Below are 20,825 nucleotides of genomic sequence, written 5' to 3'. Positions count from 1 at the left end.
AATTACAGACTCATTCTCTTACCCACCCCCCACAAGACCTCAGTTTCTTCAACAGTAAAGTGGGATAATAATGCCCAGATCTAAAGGTTAGAATGAGAACGTAATGAGGCAGTGCTCGAGAATTCTCTCTGTGAGTAACAACGACCACGACAAGCTAGAAATAATTATTTCCGCATTTAGGTTTATTTACAAAGAACATTTCTACGCTGGGTGAGATCAAGATACCTATCTCCGCCCTAATATCATGGTAGTTGCTTCACAACTTGGCTCGAAAAAACGATTCCACCAAAAAGGCATAGTCTGTGTTTTGTTTTGCAGAAATCTCTATAAGCAGAACGTCTCGTAGATGTTTTACACAATGACAAATAGTTATTCACAGACAGATGCTGGCCATGTGTTTTCCAAGATCAATGAAAAATGCCAGCAAATGGGAAATTGGAGGGAGGGTAGAACAGATATTTCCTGAAGCAGCACACCTCCCAGTTGGAAACCTCAGAATCTTTGTGAGTTTCTACAGCAGGCCTCTGGAGCGTGCCAAGGCTGTGGGTGTGGTTCCGCGCAGCTGACTGCAGCATAACTCAATTAGGGAATTCTCAGTGGCTGGGCATCTGGGTTCTAAAATGGTTGTTTATGTTCTCCAGATGGTCATGGACTGCAGAAAGGATACATTTAAAAGGAAGGAATACAGAGGGGGATCAGAAAAGAGTTAGAAAAGTAGCTAAGCTGCTTTGGTCTTTTCTTTATTAAAATCTGATTTTGTGGGTAGAGTAATACAGTAACTGTTCCAGAGAAGAATGCTTTCCACTCTTTTAAAGGTGCCTAAACATCTTGAATGGTTTCCTCGTCAAAAAGGATGCTTTCCTGGCACAGACACCTGCCGCAGGAGGAGGAAACACAGGGACATGGGTCCTGTTAGAGCGACAACAAGCTTGGCAGGCGTAATTGTAGAAGTCAATGTGTATCTTCACATTGATGCTGAGGGAAAAAAAAATGTATCAAGGATAAGAAACATCTTACTAATAAGAGAGGATTGTCATTAAAGATTGTGAAGACTGCTTTGGAGGGCAAAGGGGACAGACCTGAAAAACAGAACACCAGGACATGTGGGACACGATTGAGATGGCGGTTTGGTGAGCTCTTCATTTTGCCTCAGCCCCTACCATGCTGCAAGTCAGAGGCCCTCAAAGTTGGAATGTTCGCAATGAGTTGCTTTATAATTGGACAAGGCATTTCTCTGCAGATACCCAGTGTGATTCTTGGAGGAAAATTGACTCCCCCCAAACTGTGTTTACTTAGGATGCTGTATTAGATGGTGGAGCTGTGTGTCCACTGTCCAACAATGCTGTTCCTTTGGAAGCAATAGTTCATCCACTCATTGAGCCAATACTCACTGTCTTGCAACTATGTGCCAGGCTCCGTACTAGGTCCTGGAGAACAAAACAGACAAAACTGTCTATCTCGGGGAGCTTTCATTCCGGTCGAACCGGAGTGATAACAGCTCACCAACCCCGAATTCTTGCTCTACACCAAGGTGTTTTCACAGATTTTCTCTTTTAGAACCTCTTGCCAGGCAGGGGCTATTATTATTCTCATTCCAAAGTTGAGAAAATGAGCAAAAAGAGGTTGAATGGCTTTCCCATGATGATGCAGGTCTGTCTTGCTTCAAAGCTCCATTCCTCCCCCTTCATTCTATGGCCCTAGAGAAATCTAGGGTATGTCTTCACACACTGTGGTTTCTAATAGTGTGCTGATGGGCAGGACACATAAAGCTGGTCAGCATTTGGATGATATGCCCTCTGGCCCCTGCCGTGACTGGGATGACTTCTTACCTCTCTACTAAAGTGGCTGTTTCTAGAGCCTCGGAAACTCAAGGCAGGTAAGGAAAGGGTTCAGCTCTACTCAGCCAGTGGTCCTGATGGTTCTCAGAGGAGGTGGCTACAAGTATGCCACTTTCTGTCAATTTTTCTCCATGGGAATCATTTCTTCTGATGAAGACTCCTTCAGGATAGGACTGGGACTTGTCCTTGTTTTCATTTTCAGGAAATACTTAGGAAAGTACTGGGTGCTGGAGATACAATGGTGATTAAGCTAGATATTAAATGATTTAAAACATTCTCATCTGCATAATATATACCCATGGTTTAAAAATCTAACTAATACTTCAAGGTTCCCAATAAAGTACAGGGGTTCCCCAGGTACCGTGCCTTATTATCACCCAGACCCTTTCTGACTGGCAGCTGGATTTGTCTTTTTCAGCTGTTTCTGTTGGCATTTACACAGCCTTGTATTTCTAAATAACATGTGTCTATTGCTATCTTTGTTCCACATATTTTCTACGGAATCCTAGATTTAATTTTCTCAGACTAGCCACCCTGCAACCCCATCCTCCCCATATAGTAATGTTATAATTTTGATTACATCATTATCCATTGTTTATTATTCATTATTATGTCTATGCAAATATTATTCACAAATGAGCATGGTGATATGATTATATTTCCTTTCTAATTTTTTTTATTGTTACTAAGGTTAATAATTTCTCCATTTGCAATTATTCTTTCCCTACTTTTTATTAGCCTCTAAGCATCATTTCCTTTAATGTTAGGACACTTAGAGTTACATTTTTTTCTTTTATAGAAATCCTTCTTTAAGAGATTCTTTCATCTGAACTACCCACATAATATTTTGAAATTTTTCTTCTCTATTTTTCTTTGATACTTGGAACTCCCTTTACTTTCCTTCTAAGTTTCCTGGCCTGTTTCTTAGACTTAGGCCTTTCACCTTCTTGGTTTTACTCCCTTGTTCAAAATAGCACATGCTTCAGTAGTTTAGTCAGATTAAAAAGATAGCAGGATGATAAAAGTAGGGTGACAGCCCTCAAATCCTCTTGAATTACACTATGGTGGCATGAATGAGTGGTTCCTGTGGTTTCTCTCTTCCCTACAGATAATCTTTTTTTCCATCCAGTTTTGGAGTCTCTCTCTTTCTCTGTTTCTGATTTCCTTTTCTTCCCAGATTCGTTGACAGTTTTCACTCTTTGCAAGGGGGGTACATTTTTTTTTTCCCGTATTGCATGTCTAAAAATGTCTTTATTCTACCCTGAGACTTGACTGAATGGTTGGCTAGGCATAGGATTTTAGGTTAGAAATCACTTTACTTCAGACTTTCGAATGTATTGCTCTACTGTTTTCTACTTCCAGTATGCCAACCAGATTACCAGTCCTTTATATGTGTCCTGATTTTTCTTTTGATAAGTTTGGAGAACTGTCTCTTCGTTTCCCAATGTTCTGCAATTTTACAGTAATTTGGCTTGGTATGGATCTATTTTCATTTTATTTTTTTGAGCCCTTCATGGGCCTTCTCACTCCAAAGGTATATGGTTTACAGTTGTGGAAAAATTTTCCTGAATTTTCTCTTTGATGCTATTTCTCCCCAGTTTTCATTGTACTTCATTCTGAAAACCAATTATTTGAAGACTCTTAAAATAATATTCATAGCTTTTGTCTACTGTTTTCAATCTCTTTGAAGTTTTCAATTTACTTTTGTGACAATTATCCAACATTTTCTTTCAGCCCCCTATTAAGTTTCTTGTTTTGCTTTGTTTTTGCTGTGATGTTAAATTCTAATAGTCCCCCCCAAGTCCTTTCTTATAACATCCACTTCTTGTTTCAAGATATATTCTCTTGTCTCTCAAAGGGTATTAATAATAGTCATTATTGTTATTCTTGGCATTTTTCTCCCTGCATAGTCTCTGTTTTCTCCAAGTAGCTTTTTTGTTTGTTTACTTTTCTTTTTGTTTGTTTTAGTTTTATGTTTCTTTCAACTATCTGGTTATTCTTGATTGTCTGCTCATGATTAAGAATGGAGCATTAATGAGCTGTCTGGAAGCCCTGAGGACATGAGGAGAGCTTTCTGGCTTTGAGCTTTATTGCCAGATAATGCGAGTAAGATACCGCTTGAAGAATTCACAGCTTCAATAACTTTCGTTCTGTGGGGTCGGGGGGGGGGGGGGGGGGGGAGGTGGTTAGAACTTCCAAAGAAGTAACCTCTTTCCTGCTTAGAGAGTGAAAGGCTAGATGCAAATGATCTAGCAGCCAAGCAGAGGAAGAGGGCTTCATTAAGTGTCCAACATTTATATGGGCACTTAATTTCTCTTTTTTCAGTATGGCCACTATCTGCTGCACTCTGATAGAGATACTCTACTCCCTCAGAGAGTAAAATTCCAGTATTTTGGGGGTGGCCATCTTGTAAGAAGAATCTAACAATTTCTCTAAAACTTTTGGCAATCTTCAAAAGGAGGGATAGATTTTTTTGGTCTCTCTCTGGCTCCTTTTCCTTTCCATTTCCAGGCCCTAGGCAAGGGGTTGGTCCAATGGGACTGGTTCAGCTCACTAAAGAACAGTGAGCCCTCGGGCAGCTCCAGTGGTGACTCTGGAAGCTGCAAGCTACCCTCCAGGGCCAGGACTTCTTTGTTCCATAGAAAAAGAGATGTCTTCTCTTTCTCATAAGCCTATGGATTTGTGTGTTCATGCCCCATTTGAACGATAAATGTCAGTTGCCCACTCTCAGGTAAGGACTTGGCTGTCTGTCTCTTAGATCACAGACTGCTGGTCTACATTCTTCCTGGCTTCCCACATTGTACTGCTCATCTCTTCTCTCTAGGTCCCTGCATTTTTGTGACTTACGTCTGTTTATAGAAAAGCCTCCTTGCTATGGTTTGAGTGAGACTGGAGGCATGTATTTTTCAAACTGCCTTCACAGCCCAGACCTGGGGATTTTTCCTCTGAACACTGCATCTCCAGCACCTAGTGTGGTGCCTGGTACATAGCTGGCTCTCAATAGAGGCTTTGTTGACCCCAAACCCCATTCCCTAGAATATTATCATCACCTCCCCTACATAGCTATGGAGTATGTTATTAGCCTCAAATGCAGTGACATATCATACCTTCAAGTGTCTTGCAATTTGGATACACAATGAATGATGGAGGTGATGGCAATACCCCTTCTCTCTTCTCTCCTAAACTAGAACTTACGTGCCTGGTTCTATAATCTCGGCTTGCTAGACATCATCTCTAATGTTTGTTAAAATATTCCCATTTTATTTTCTTTCCCCCTCATTCTCTATCCCCATTGTTGCTCTTGCCAATCTCAAGTATAAGCTTTGTTTTTGTTTTGTTTTTTTTTTAGAACAAGCCACATAAAGGTCTTGATTTTTTTCTAACACACGTAACTTTCCAGTGTTTAGATATGGGTATTGAGGTAAAGTCAGGTGTTAAATAACTAGAGTTATACATACTCTAATTGTATTTCTTCACTAAAATAATAATAATAATAATAATAACAAACAACCCCCCCCCCCCACAATATCTCTTGTATGCCTGAAGCATTTAAGAAATGTTTGAGGCATGGAGCCACAATAGGAAGCAGGACATATTAATCAAAATATTAAGTTCTCATTTGGGACCAAACTCACATTGATTCAACTTCTATTTTAAAAGAAACCTAGCCCTAAACCAAATTGTATGTGCAAAAAATACATGGGTATTCACAAGGTTTCTGGCAGACTAAATAGGGTGTAAGTAGAAAGGAAAACACCGAGTTCACAAAAACCCACACTATAAAATGTACCCACACGTGCATCTGTATGGAGCATCTGTGGGGTTCTAGAACAGAGCAAACTGCACAACCCTTCCCTGCTCTGCCTGGCTTGGTCTCAGCTGACAGAGGTGGAATTTCTGGTTTAAGGGGGGGAAGTGTCTGTCTTGTTTGGAAGCTTTCCTCCCCCAATGCAGCTGCACTGGCATTCATTTCTTAAGTTCCCAGGTGAATAGTGTCGTGGTAATTACATTTTTGTGTAATCTTAGCAAAACCGAAAGAGCAATATACTCAGCTCAAATACAATGGGAAAATGCGAGGCTTTGTGATAGCACAGGTCTTTGTTCCTCTTCAGAGGCACTTTCATCCTCTGCATCAGAAGAGGGAGGTGAGATCCCAGCACAGTACATCTGCTGCTCCTAGAGGTGTCTGAGGAGGGGTCATGCTCTTACTGTATGAGTCCCTCTTCAAACCCAAGCAATAGCACCTCCACGCTTCCTCCATGCACCATCCCTAAATTACTCTGCTCCGGTTGTGCAGATGGATATTGTTGTGTGGCTTCCGTGTAAGATCAAAAGGAAACTCAGACCAACCCAAGCAGGTTGCCTTTGCCCTTTAATATGTAAAAAGCAAAACCCAACAAAACAGGTGCCTGTGTTAATTGCTACTCCCAAGGGGGTGAGCTGGGGGCAAGAAAATGAGCTGAGCTTTAAAACTGTAGTCAGAGCAAAGACCTTGAGAGACAAGGTTAGCCAAGAAAGAAAGAAAGAAAAAAATCATCTAGTTAAAAACCTCACCAGTTGAATGGAATGACAGATGAATGATGGATGCAGGTGGGAAAATGGGATTCCCTTCAAAGAAGAGAGTGTGATATGCAAGGCAATGAGGAAACTCAGGTTCTCGGGGCATGCGCACAGGGAGCAGATAATGCCTGTCTCCTGTGCTTATTGCATTGTCAGAAGCTGCTGGAATAAACCCTCTAGGGAGCTGCTATGAAAGAAGGCAAAACCAAGAGTGGTTTCCCATTTTGGTATAAATTTAGAGGAATTGTAATTGCGATTGTGCTTAAGGTCAAGTTTTTATGAAAGGGAAGAGCAAAATAGGGAAAACTCTGAAGAATGTGTTGAGTCCTACATGTTAAGACCCTGCACCGTGGTTAACCTGTGAGGGAGAGATTGTTAATCTCACTGAGCCTCAATTTTTAAATCTGTCAAATGGGAATAACAATAATCCCTTTTTTATTCTGTTACAAGGAGTGATGATCCTGGCTTTAAAGTACCTACTGGCTAGGACAGTCAGGAACAGAATAGGCCTCCAGCAATGGTAGATATCATTTGGTTGCTAGAAATAACAACAGAAGCATAAAATCCTTGATGAGTTCTTCAAAATAGGTCTTACCTTGAACAACCAAAGACTCAAATGAGTTCTATTGATCTTTTTTTTTTTTTTTTTAGATTTTATTTATTTATTTGACAGAGAGAAATCACAAGTAGTCGGAGAGGCAGGCAGAGAGAGAGAGAGAGGGAAGCAGGCTCCCTGCTGAGCAGAGAGCCCGATGCGGGACTCGATCCCAGGACCCTGAGATCATGACCTGAGCCGAAGGCAGCGGCCTAACCCACTGAGCCACCCAGGCGCCCCGAGTTCTATTGATCTTTAAGTTGAAAGGATGAGTCTTCATATACAGATAGGTGAACATCATCAACCGTACCTGAGAAGCAAAGAAACAAACAAAAACACAGAGACAAACAGCAAAGATGGAAACCACTTTAATAAGCCCAAACTAAAGGCAGGATTGAAGCAAACAAACATACACACACAAACTCTTTCTGATCTAGACAAACACATTTATAGGAATGAGGAAGGTTGTAGAGCCATTCTTCTGGTTCAAATGTTCACTCTTGCAAAACAAATTACTCAGATAGTCTCCTAATCTAATCCTTAATTGAGTGCTTGACACTCTATATATTTGTGAATGAATGAAGGAATATGAGAATGAATGAATGGACTCCAAAAATTCCTCATGCTAGGAGATTCATTTTCCTCATTATTATTATCCCACGGCCATGCCCTTGCTCTAGAACCACGTGCTGTCTCTCTCCAGGGAGACCCAGGTGTCCCCTGTCATCACAGTTGGCCAGCTGGGGCTTGGCCCTTGGAGCAGAGTGAAGGAACAGACCCGAGTTGCAGTGTTAGAGAAAATACTTTCACAACATTTAGAAAAGAGGTCAAATTGTGTCATTAGCATCATTGTTTCTTTTTTCTTTTCTATCATCCTTCTTAAATCAAATGATTTCTAAATTTGCAGCGACGCACTTCATAACCACTTGGCAGCTGGCTAAGTTTTCTCCTCTCGAGCCGGTGTTTCGTTCTCCTCCTTCATGTGCAGACTTGACTGTCAGTAGAACCAGCGGAATAAGAAGCTGTCAGGAATTTCCACAAATAATTAAAGCACAAGAATAAATAATAAATGACTAGTGTAAGAGAATGCTCCTTTTCTTTTTGTAATACTCTCGGTGAAGAAAGAATCCTGGAGACCCAAGATAATCAAAGCCCACTGCTGGTTTTCACATTTCTATTGCTGCAGCTGCTGCTTCCTTTTCTCCTTCCTCCTTCTCTTCTTCTTCTACCTCCTCTTCTCCTTCTTCCTCTCTTCCTCCTCCTCCCCCTCCCACTCCCCTTCTTTCTCCTTCACCTCCTCCTTCCCTTTCTTCTTTTTTTCTGCTGAAATATTTATTGTCTTAAAAACAGTAACATTTTTATTTCACCAGTGCATCCGAAGAGACATTGTAGTTTGACGTGATTTTCTTTAAAAGAAAAATGAGGTCTATATGTTAAGGTAATTAAAATTCAGATTTATTCAGAATTTAAAACAAATCTATGCCGTGGATATTCTGGCTCAACTCTGGACAGCTTCTCTCTCTTTCCTTCTGTCATTCTCCCTGTCTCTCTCAGAAACAGCTTTCCATCCTTCTCTCCTGTCTTCCATGTATTTGTTGTTTACAAAAATAGAGGAAAAAATACATGGGATAGAAAAGGTAGGACAGGGTAGCATTAGCTTAGCTTCCAAATAGAACTTGGAAAATATTTGCCTTCTTTTCAGAGTCATTTCTAACTCTGAGCTCCAGACTGGGGGCCAGAATACCACTGGGGGAGGTCCCCTCTGGTTGCCAGCTCAGATACTCCCATAGGAGGTGGAGGAGGAAGGCGGTCATATGATGTCTAGAGAAATGAATTAGCTCCCCAACTAAAACTAAAACAAAAACAAAAACAAAAATAAAAACTAATAATTTATTTAGGAATATATTTTGCTTGCTTATTTCTTTGCCTTGTTCTTTTATACTGGCAACTTCATGATGATAGCAATCATGTTCGTTTCATTCATTTGTGTTTTCCTAGTTCCTACCAAGTAGTATGTATTTGCTGATGAGAGATGTTCACATCTCTCCATCAATGATTCCGTGTTGGGTGTGGCTGTAGGAACTTCGGCGCACAGGAGCCTGTTCAGTCCTTATGTAGTCTCCACGGCTGCTACTCATGATCTCCATGCGAGATTGGAATCCAGCCGTGAGGCACGGAGTGGGGTGACTTACCAAGATCACTTGCTGGTGAGTGGTGGTGTTGGAATTCGCACTCATGCAGGCTGGTTCCAGAGCCTGTTAATAAATATCTGTTGGCTGAGTAGAATATTAAGATCATATAAAAGTGGAAATTCACTTCCTATATCTTGGGTAGTCAAGCAGAGAGGGAGGGAGGGCCTCGGGATTTTTTGGTTCCATTGACAGAATCAACAACCTAGATCGATCCAAAGTTCAGATCACAGGAGTAATGTTTGGCCTAAAGTGACTTAGACCATTTCATTCTACCTACATGAGATTTGTTTAATTATATCTTGGGGATTCTTGCCCAAGTTTTGGAGCTGTGCTCTGAACTATGAGCTAATAGACCCATTAGACTGTAAATTCTTTGAGGATATAATAATGAGTGAATTCACTTAGTTTTTGTTAGGTACCTACAGTACATTCTTAGGTGAAGGGAAGTGTGTATTGTGCGTCTTTATTTCTTAATAGTCTAGCAAAACACTCTGAGGATATACTTAAAATATAAGACTCCATAAGTTTATTAATGAGCAAGTCCAATGACAGAGGGTGTACAGGAAGAGGGAGAAGATTGGAGGTGGAAAATAATGAGTTCATATGGTACAAAGGTAAAATCTGAGGCTCAAAAAAATTTAAGGAGGGTGAAGGAGGTTGAGGAAAAAAAAAACAAACAACTGGATTAAGAGGAAGAACACCAAGGAAGTCTGATATTTTATTAGCATAATTTTATTTGCATTTCTCTGATTACTACTGGTGATCAACCTCTTTACAAGTGTTTATTAACTGGGTGCTTGGGTGGTACAGTTGGTTAAGTTGCTGTCTCTCCCTTCCCCTTCCTCCCAGCTAAAGAGACTTTGAACTTAGGGGGCCCTTGAGCCTGGAGAGGCCTTAACCCTGTGAGGAAGTGTAGGGGGAGCCGTCTCCCACCCCCATCCCCTTCTGAGAGTGGTCAATGTTTACAAGCCCCTGAGCCCCACAGCCCAGGGGCTCCAACCCCACTGTCGTCCTTCCCCACCATCTTCCTGGGTCTTCCTGGGCCCCGGCTGCTCTCCCACCCGCCCTGGGTTGGGGTGGGTGCAGGGGCTGTTGTGTATCCCCTTGTCTGCCTCCCCATGGCTCAGGTCATGATCTCAGGGTCCTGAGATGGAGTCCGGGGTCTCTGTATCCAACTCTGCACTCAGTGGGGAGTCTGCTCAAGTCTCTCTTTCTCTTTCTTCCTCTCTGGCTCCCCCATCCACACGTTCTCTCTCTCTCTCTCTCTAAAATAAATAAATCAATTTAAAAAAACCCACAAGTGTTTATTAACTATAATATATTCTCTTTTGTTTACAGAGTTTAATAAATGATGGTGTGGTTAGTGGCCAAGAGCACCAATCTTTGCAGGATATCTTATACTTAAAAATTGTGAAATATGACAGGTACACGGAAATGTACAAAACACAGCATGTAAAATTTGCTAAGGTATTATAAAGTGAACAGCCATGTAGCCACTAGCCAGGTCAGGTATGGCACTGAAAACATTCCAGAAGGTCCTTGAGAGCTCTTCTAGTCACATCATACACCTTCCAGTCCTGGATGCATCCCCTATCCTGACATTTATGATAATTGCTCCTTTACTTTTTGTTACATTTTTAAATGCCAAAACATGCATCTTTAAACACTATACTTTAGTTTTGATTGTTTTAAAACCCTACAGAAATAGAATAATGTGATCTTATATGTTTGGCTTCTCCTGCTCACTATCATTTTTATGAGATTCACCCATGCTGTTCCGTGTTGATGTAGTTAATTTTTTGTGCTGGGCAGTATTCCATTGCACCAGTAGATCACCATTATATTGCTTGATGGACATGTAACTATTATGAATAAGGCCAACAGGAACATTTCTGTAAATTCCTCTTGGTTCACGTGCGCACGTTCCTTTGTATAAGTACTTAGGGTAGAACCACTGGTTCATAAGTTTTGCATATATTCAACTTTAGCAGATAATGTCAGACTCTTTTCCAAAGAAGTTGTAGTTGCAGCAATTTATACTTCCACCTGTAAGGTATAAAAACTCCTGTAACTGCAGGTTTTCTCCAACACTTTTTTTTTTTTTTTAAGATTTTATTTATTTATTTGACACACAGAGAGATCACAAGTAGTCAGAGAGGCAGGCAGAGTGAGAGGGGGAAGCAGGCTCCCTGTTGAGCAGAGAGCCCTATGTGGGTCTCAATCCCAGGACTCTGGGATCATGACCTGAGCCGAAGGCAGAGGCTTAACCCACTGAGCCATGCAGGTGCTCCTCTCCAACACTTTTTATGATTAGTTTTTTGTTTTCTTTCTCAGGGTGAGCTTTCCTGGTGGATATATCATGGTATGTCATAGCACTTTGTTTGCATTTCAATGGTTATCAGTGAAGTTTAGCACATTCACATATTTTGATCAACCTTATGGATTTCCAGTGGCCTGTTTGTCTTCAAACAGAAATGCCTTTTTCTTAAAAATGATTTAAAGAAAATCTTACTTTGTTGGACAAGTTGCTTGTGAAAACTTTACGTTGCATATACCTTTCTCCACTCTTCAGCGGGCCTTTCCATTCTTTCAATGATGCTTTAGATGAACAGACATTTTTAACTTCAATGTAATCGAGCTTATCAATTTTTATAGTTATAATTTTTAAAAAAGTTCCTGACCTTGAAATCATGAAAATACTCTTTTATGCTGTTTTGTAAAACTTTATTGTTTTGTTTTTTCATATTTAGATCTAGTCCTCTTGGAGTTGAGCTTTAAGTATGTTCAATTTCATCATCTCCATATGAATGCAAAATTATCTAGTATCATTTCTTGGGGAAAAAAACAACAACTCAAGAGCAACTCTCTTTCCTCTGTGACTCTGCAGTGGCATTTCATCATAAATCAAATGTCTGTTATTTGGATATCAGTTCTGTTCCATTGGTTGATAAAGGATGCACACACACATACACATATCTTAAATATTATACCGTTATAATAAGTTGATATTTTTAAAAGAAAGTCTTCCCATCTTTTTATTCTTTTTCTAAAATACCTTAGTTATTCTTGGACCTTTGCATTTTCTTGTATATTTTAGAAACAACTTGTCAAATTTCAAAAAGAAACAAACCTATTGGGATTCTTTGGGATTATATATTTATTTATCAGATTGCAGAGATTTGACATTTTCCCAATATTGAGTTCAGGCTCTGAATATGATGTTCTCTTCTCCATCACTTGAATCTCTTTAATTAATCTCAATAATGCTTTATAGACTATTATAGTTCAAGATGGTGACATAGAAATATCCTGAACTCACCTCGTCCCAAGGACACAATGAATCTCTAGGTACATATGGAAAATTTTTCTGCTTAAAAAACCTGAAACAACTACAAATGGAGAAAATGACAAAAAAATAACACATCAGAGTGATAAAAGAGGACATAATATCACCATAAAGTCCACCCTGGGCACAGTGTCCCACAGTCAGGCTGGAACTCGAAACCTGGAGCTTCTTCCTGAGGAGAAATGTGTTTGAATCCCACACTTCTCGTGGTAACCCACATTTTAACACATAGAGATGAGTCGCCCAAACATCTAACTTTGAAAACCAATGGGGCTCATGACCCAAGACCCACAAGTCTGTTATGATCTGAGAAACCAGTTTTAAAATATGTTTGGATGAACCTGACTCAGGGCCCAGCTCAGGGGCAGTGATCAGGCCTAAACTTAGAGTGAAGAGGACTTACCTGCTTATATTAAGTGTGGTCCTGAGGGACAAGACCCCTAATGTAATATATGCATATAGGAGACTGCTGCAACACTCTTCTGGGGAACAGACACTACAGGTGCAAATTTTGAGTTCTTTCTCTCCTATACTCCAGAGCACCAATATCCTCCAGAAGGGATCTTTTACTCCCCTTTGGTGCCCTAATTTTTGTGGCTACCACCTAGGGGATGTTTCTTGATCACCTGGTTCTGGAGACCAGGAGAATTTGCATTACTGGTCTCAAGTGACTGTAATAATCAGTCTCAAGGGACTGTAATAACCAAGAAAGGAGCTCATACCCTTGTCTGGCACCCCAAATTTTGCAATTGCTGCCAGGGGACACCTCTACATTGCCTAGCTCTGGGTCAGTAAGTTTTATGCTTGCGGGTCCCCTAGGACTGTAACTATTGGAGAAAGAGTTTTAAACAGCTACCACCACCACCCCCTCCCCGAGTACAATAAGAGGAAATAGACCCAGAGCCCAGTTTTTCAGTGAAGGAGGCCTGTTAGCTAATTATTGTGAATGCAGCCTGAGGGTCAGACTCCTAATTAAATGTACATCTTGGCGCCAACTGTAATCTTTTCCAGAAACTTGGAAGGCAGGTACTTACTATCTTTGTGATATATGAGAGAAAGGAGCAGAAATCTTATTTGAAGAAAATATTTGCTAAACTCTTCCTTAACGTGGGGAAGGACACAGACATCCAGATTCAGGAAGCCCAGAGAGTTCCAAATAAGAGGAACCCAAAAACCCAAGCCAAGGCACATTATAGTGAAAATTTCAAAAGTTAAAGACAAGGAAATAATATTAAAAGCAGCAAGAAAAAGAACAGCTTGTATAAAGGAACCCCTATAAGACTATCAGCACATTTTTCAGCAGAAACTTTGCAGGCTGGAAGAGTGGCACAATATATACAAAGTGCTGGGGAAAAAAAATACCAAGAGTACTCTACTCAGCAAAGTTATCATTCAGAAGGGGAGACAAAGAGTTTTCCCAACAAGCAGAAGCTAAAGGAGGTCATCACCACTAAGCTGGCCTTAACAGGAATGTTAAAGAGATTTTTTTTTTTTTTTTTTTTGTAGATGAAAAGAAGGGGCAGTCATTAATTACAAGAACACATATGAAAGAATAAATCTCACTATGAAGGTGCATATATGGTAAAAGGATTGGGTTGATTATTTATAAAGTTAGGATGAAGATTAAAAGACAAAAGTAGTAAAAATAACTATGATTACAACAATTAGTTAAGGGCTACACAAGGTAAAAAGATATAAAATGTAATATCCAAAAAATAAAACATGGTGGGGAGAGAATAGTAACGTTGAGCTTTACAATGGGCTCAAATTTAAGTTGTTATCCATTTAAAATTGACTATGATATATCTGTTACTATATTTAAGCCTTGTGATAATCACAAGGCAGATATCTATAGTAAATACACAAAAGATAAAGGAATATAGTGTACCATTGAAAAAAATTACCAAACTACAAAGGAAGAGAGAAAGAGAAGAAAAGAAAGGAACAGAGAAGAGTTATAAAAACGGCCAAAAAATAAATAACAAAATACCTATTAATAATTATTTTAAATGTGAATGGACTAAACTCTCCAATTGAAAGACATAGAATGACTACATGGTTAAAAAGCAAGACCCATCTACATGCTGCCTACAAAAAACTCATTTTAGATGGAAGGACATAAACATACAGAAAGTGAAGGGACAGAAATTTCGTGCAAATAGAAATAGCAACAACAACAAAAAAAGCTGAAGTAACTGTATTCACATCAGAAAATATGCTTTAAAGCAAAGACTACAATAAAAGAAAGAGTGTCACATAATGATAAAGGGGTCAACCTAACCTAAGAAGATATAGCATATGTAAATATTTATGCACCTAACATAGGGAGACCTAAATATATAAAACAAATATTAACAGAACTAAAGAGAAAAATAGACAGAAATACAATAATCATAGGGAACTTTAATACCACACATACATCAATGGATGGATCATCCTGGCAAAAAAATCAATAAGGAAACATTGGTCTTCAATGACATGTTAAGCCAGATAGACTTAACAGATATTTACAGAACATTTTATTCACAAGCAACAGATACACAGTCTTCTCAAGGGCATATAGAAAATTTTCCAGGGTAGATTTATATGGTAAGCTTCTGAACAGGTCTTAAATACTTAAGAGGATTGAATTCATATCAAGCATCTTTCTGACCAAAATGGTATGAAACTAGAAACTAATTGCACAAAAAACTGAAAAATGCATAAATATATTGAGATTAAACAATATACTACTGAACAATCAATGGATCAAAGAAGAAAGCAAAAGATAAATAAAAAATACCTGGAGACAAATGAAAACAGAAATGTAATGCACCAAAATTTATGGGGTTCAGGAAAAGCAGTTCTTGGAGGTACTTGAGTCTAACTCAAGAAACAAGAAAAGTTTCAAATAAAAAGCCTAACTTTACCTCTAAAGGAACTAGAAAATCCATGCTCATGGATTAGAAGAATTAATAGTATAAAAATGTCCATACTACCCAAAGAAATATACAGATTCAATGTAATCCCTATCAAAATTCCAATGCCATTTTTCACAGACAGAACAAACAATCCTAAAATTTATATGGAACTGTAAGAGACCCTGAGTAGTCAAAGCAATCTTGAGAAAGAAGAACAAAGGTGGAGAATCATGGTCCTTAATTTCAGCCTATATTACAGAGCTGTAGTAATTAAAATAATATGGTATTGGCATAAAAATAAACAGATCAATGAAACAGAATAGAGACCCAAGAAATAAACCCACACATATATGATCAATTAACCTACACCAAAGGAGACAAGAGTATACAATGGAAAAATAACAGTTATTTCAATAAACGATTTTGAGAAAATTGGACAGCCCACATGTAAAAGAATGAAAATGGACCACCATGTTATACCATCCACAAAAATTAACTCAAAATGGATTAAAGACTTGAATATAAGACTTGAAACCAAAATACTCCTAGAAAAAAAACATAGGTAATCTTCTTGACATGGGTCTTGGTGATAATTCTTTGAATCCAACATCAAAAGCAAAACCAACAAAGGTAAAAATAAGCAAATGGGACTATACCAAACAAAAAACTTCTACACAACAAAGAAAATCATCTACAAAATGAAAAAGCAAACTACTAAATGAGAGGAAATATTTGCAATCATATATCTGATAAGGGGCCAATATACAAAATAAACAAAGATTGTGTACAACTCAATAGGAAAAAATAACAAATTCAACTAAAAAATGGGCAGAAGATCTGCATAGACATTTTCCAAAGAAGGCATACAGATTGCCAATGCTCACATGAAAACATGTTTCAAATCACTAATCATCAGGAAATGTAAATTAAAACCACTGTGAGATATCACTTCACACCTATTAGCATGGCTATTCAAAGAATCAAGAAATAAAATTGTTGGCAAGGCTGTGGAGAAAGGGAGCCCTTGAGCACTGTTGTGAATGTAAATTGGTGCAACCACTGTGGAAATGGAGGTTCCTCAAAGAATTAAAAAAAGAACTACCATATGATCCAGCAATTCCTTTTCTAGGTATTTATTTGAAGAAAATGAAAAAACTAACTCAAAATGATACATGCACCCTCATATTGATTGCAGCATTATTTTACAGTAGCCAAGATATGGAAACAACCTAAGTGTCCACTGCTGAAATTGAGATATGTACATAGATATAGATATATATATATAGATATAATTCAGCCATAAAACATAATGAATCTTGCTATTTATGACATTTTATATATAAAATTGAGATATGTATATGTATGTGTGTGTGTGAAATCTTGCCATTTGTGACACCATGGGTAGACCTTGGAGGCCTTACACTAAGTGAAAGAAGTCAGACAGAGCAAGACAAATACAGTATGATCTCTGTTATATGTGGAATGAATATATAATGTGTATTTATGTGTGTGTGTGTGTGTGTGTGTGTGTGTGTGTATGTATAATCTCCAAACTCATGGATGCAGAGAACAGATAGTTTTGCCAAAAGCATGTGGTGTGGGGGGTCAGAGAAATAAGTAAGATGTTTTTGCATTTGTTTAAATAAATTGAACAAGTTTTTAAAATAGGCAAAAAGAGGGGCACCTGGGGAGCTCAGTCGGTTAAGTGTCCACCTGTTGATTTTGGCTCAGGTCATGATCTCAGAGTCATCAGATCGATCCCCATGTAGGACCCCCACTTAACAGGGGGTCTGCCTGAGATTCTTCTCTCCCTCTCCTTCTGTCCCTCCTTCCCTCCATCTCTCTCTCTCTCTCTCTGTGTCTCTAAAATAAATAAATAAATTGTAAAAATAAAAATAGGCAAAAAGAAATAATACTTTAAGTGTTTTTTTTTCAAATCCTTGGTAGATTTATTCCTTGGTATTTGGTATTTGACATTTTTGGTGCTCTTTAATTTATAATTTTCAAAAATCTCATATTCTAACCCTCTTGGCTAGTATGTAGAAATACTATTGGTTTTTTATACTAAACTGTGTCTAGTAATTTTACTAAATTCAGACAATTGTTTTAATAATTTACCCGTAAATTCTTTTGTATTCTTCAGGTGCACAATCTGCATCTCCTTCCCTTGTCATACACACAGAATTTGGCCGCAGGTTAACTTACACCACGTGTTCAATGCCTAATAGTAAATATTAAATATAAAACCATTCCCGTGTCTCACCTGCTCCAGAGGTTTGGACTAGGGCTTGAGCACTTTTATTCTGAAGGATTTTCCAAATAATTCTGATGGAAAAGCCTGGCTTGAGCCACTGTTCTATACCAGTGAAATGGTGTGAAATACAAATCAAGTTTTTGTATAAATCAAGCCCTAAATGTGTTTTGCTCTTAACTGTCTGAGAGGAACTGAGGCAAAAACATTTCTTGCTCCAATTTCCTTTTCACCCTTGATTTGAGAAAGGTACACTTGAAACAACAACAACGGCAACAAACTTTGAAAGAAATTTAAGTGGTAGGTTTGCTTGTAAGGAAAAATAGAACTTTCTTTCTTTCTTCCTTTCTTCCTTTCTTTCTTTCAATAATTTCTATTTATTTATTTGACATAGAGATACAGAGAGAGCACAAGTAGACAGAGCAGCAGACAGAGGCCAGGGAGAAGCACGCTCTCTGTTGAGCTGCGAGGCCGATACGGGCTCGATCTTAGGACCCTGGGATCATGACCTGATCTGAAGGCGGTGCTTAGCCTACTAAGCCACCCAGGGTGCCCTAAGAAATAGAATTTAAAGGTAAGATCCCTGAATTTTTTGTTTAAAGGATTGTGGTAGAGCAAACTAAGAAATAGATGTCTGGAGAAGAGGTGGCTGAATGTTTTCTCACTTGGCCAAGCTCTCAACAAGCAACAAGCTACAATGAGTAAATCATTTATAAATGGATGAGACTCAGAATCCAGATGTTTGGAAGCAAGATACTAGCTGGTAATGTGCTGTAGCCCATCATCCAGGCCCTTCCTGAGGGAAATGATAGCAAAGCCAGACTCTCTGCTTTCTAAATATCCTCTAGAAACCAATCTTGTTGTCACCAACATCACAACTTCGTTTCAGCGGGCAATTTACCAACATCTGCTTGGCAAAGACTTTTCTCCCTTCAACTCACAAATATGTATTTTCCCATTTGGAAGAGCTGAACCCAACATACAGCAAGAAAAGAGTATTGAAAATCACAAAGGCTATATTCCAATCCATTTTCAGAAACACCTCCAATCTTCTTATTCAAAGTATTATTTTTACCTTCAAAATCTTGGCAGCATAAATGATCACTGAGTACATCACTGTTTGGAGTAACGCAAAGGAGTGAAAACGTATATGCATGGACAGCTAGGACAGTAGTCCTTCACAGTTATTTGAAGTTTTGTAAAAAAAAAAAAAAAAAGGAGTCAGATGCAGCAATTTTAAATTACAGAATATTAAAAGCTGCATTTCACTAGCATTTCAACCTCAAGGGTTTGTTAATTTTAAAAATGAAATGATTGGCAAGGGAAACATTTACTAAACATACAAAATCATCAATAACATCCATTGCATTTTGGCTGGAACAGAGTTAAGCACACCTTTTTGGGTTTTTTTGACCACTTTCATGATTGCCAAAATCATCTGATCGTTTGTTGAGTGCATAAGCTGTATTTATTAGAAGAGGGGACAGAGCGTTTCTTGGGCTGCTCAGAGGCCAAGTTGGACAGATAGATCACTTCAGTATCGTACAAGCCAGCTGAGAGATAATTAAGTCATTTGAATGTGAGATTTCCTGGCTTCTCTCTCCCATTTTTTCCCTTGTCTCTTTTTGGAAGCAAAAACCATGGCTCTTGTCCCGTGTCCTTCCCCCAACCCTTTTTAACATTCTCTCCTCCTGCCTGTGGTAAGCACACAGTTCTCTTCTTATTGAGGAAAAAGTACTCAAGAAAAATGATTAGCAAAGATTCATAAAAGAAACCTTATTCCTATAAAGCTTTGTGAATATGTTTCCCTTAGCCTTATATTATCTAACAATGACTTATGTACTTATGTATTTATGTATCACTTCCCTTTTAGACTATAAATTCCTCCAGGACCAGACTAGGTCTTATTTATCTTTGTACCCTCAGTGCCTTGTCTAATAAGTGATGGAGAAATGCTCCTAGAACCCAAGGAGATGATCTGACCCCACTTCTGTATTTTCCTAGAGAAGGAAACAGACCCAGAGGGTAAAGTGATTTGCCCAAGTTTTCCAAGATAGTCAGTGATAATGTCCTTCTCCTCTGCAGAAGAATTTTAAAAAACAGCTTTTATTTTCTTTTTTTCTACCACAGACTATTTGCTCACTCAGTGCTATGCACACTCAGCCAGAGAAGAACACATTAACCATATGAGGCCACTTGGAGACATCACAGGAGATTTTGGGCAGTGGGACCATCATTTGGCTGGTGATCCTTGGCTCTCCACACTTTGTTCTCCTAGTCCCAGATGGTAGTATGATTTCACATGCCCAGTGCCTGGCTCTGTCATTTTGTCCAAACTCAGTATCATGAAGTTAAAGTGATGCAATTTGGGTGGAACAAATAATTTGGAACTTTCAACATAAATAATCCGGGATCCTTTAATTAATGAAATACATTTGTGTCTTGCTATACAAAGGCTCAGTGCAGAACAACTTTGTATTTCTATATCTTCAAATCTAAGTAACTTTTTAACAATTTAAAACCTTTGGGTATTTAACAGTATTGAAAACCTTTTTTCTTTCTTCAGTAAAATTCTGTCCGTTCCCTGTTTGTACATCGTAAATACATACATACACACACACATACAAAAATTTAATTGTTTTAATAATGTTAACTGTTTTAAAAGCTATGTGATTAGTTAGAGGATCCTCATACATATATTCGAATGCCATTATATTGTTAATCTTAATCTTACAGGTGACACTATCCTCTAAGAAATTATTCTGGGGTTATTTCATTACAAGTTTACTCCCCTTGAATATGTAAAATGGTTTTCCTACATAACTAAAGGTTTGATTTACTTTCTATAAAAACAGAGCGTATTATTCAAAATAAAAGACGTTGGTTGTTTTCCAAAAAATTGGTATCAACTCTTTAGTTCACATCCAAGCTATAATACAGCATTGTTCCTGTTTTGACTGCTGTTTTGACTTAAACAGAATCATTCCCTATTTAATGGCCAACAAATGTTGAATTTGGAGATAGAATTACATACATTGGATTAAATGCAGTATACAAATAAATACAGTATGCTGCTGTTTAAGGACTGCTGGTGCAATCTGCTGCCAATTCTTGAAACATGAAATCCTACTACTTCTCTACTA

At 38.5% G+C, this 20,825-nt stretch overlaps 1 long non-coding RNA gene across 1 annotated transcript in view; it reads left to right on the top strand.

Annotated features, from left to right (window-relative positions):
* LOC131828030 (uncharacterized) overlaps positions 1-20,381 on the top strand; it is a 34,870-nt gene extending 14,489 nt beyond the window's left edge. Inside the window, exon 4 of the long non-coding RNA XR_009352197.1 lies at positions 19,813-20,381. This is a non-coding gene — a long non-coding RNA (uncharacterized LOC131828030). The remainder of the gene's footprint in view (positions 1-19,812) is intronic.
* The last annotated feature ends 444 nt before the right edge of the window (positions 20,382-20,825 follow it).

This window comes from Mustela lutreola, chromosome 3, assembly GCF_030435805.1.
Source record: "Mustela lutreola isolate mMusLut2 chromosome 3, mMusLut2.pri, whole genome shotgun sequence".
NCBI lineage: Eukaryota > Metazoa > Chordata > Mammalia > Carnivora > Mustelidae > Mustela > Mustela lutreola.
Note: the sequence above shows the minus strand (reverse complement) of the source record. Positions and strands in the feature narration are given on the sequence as shown.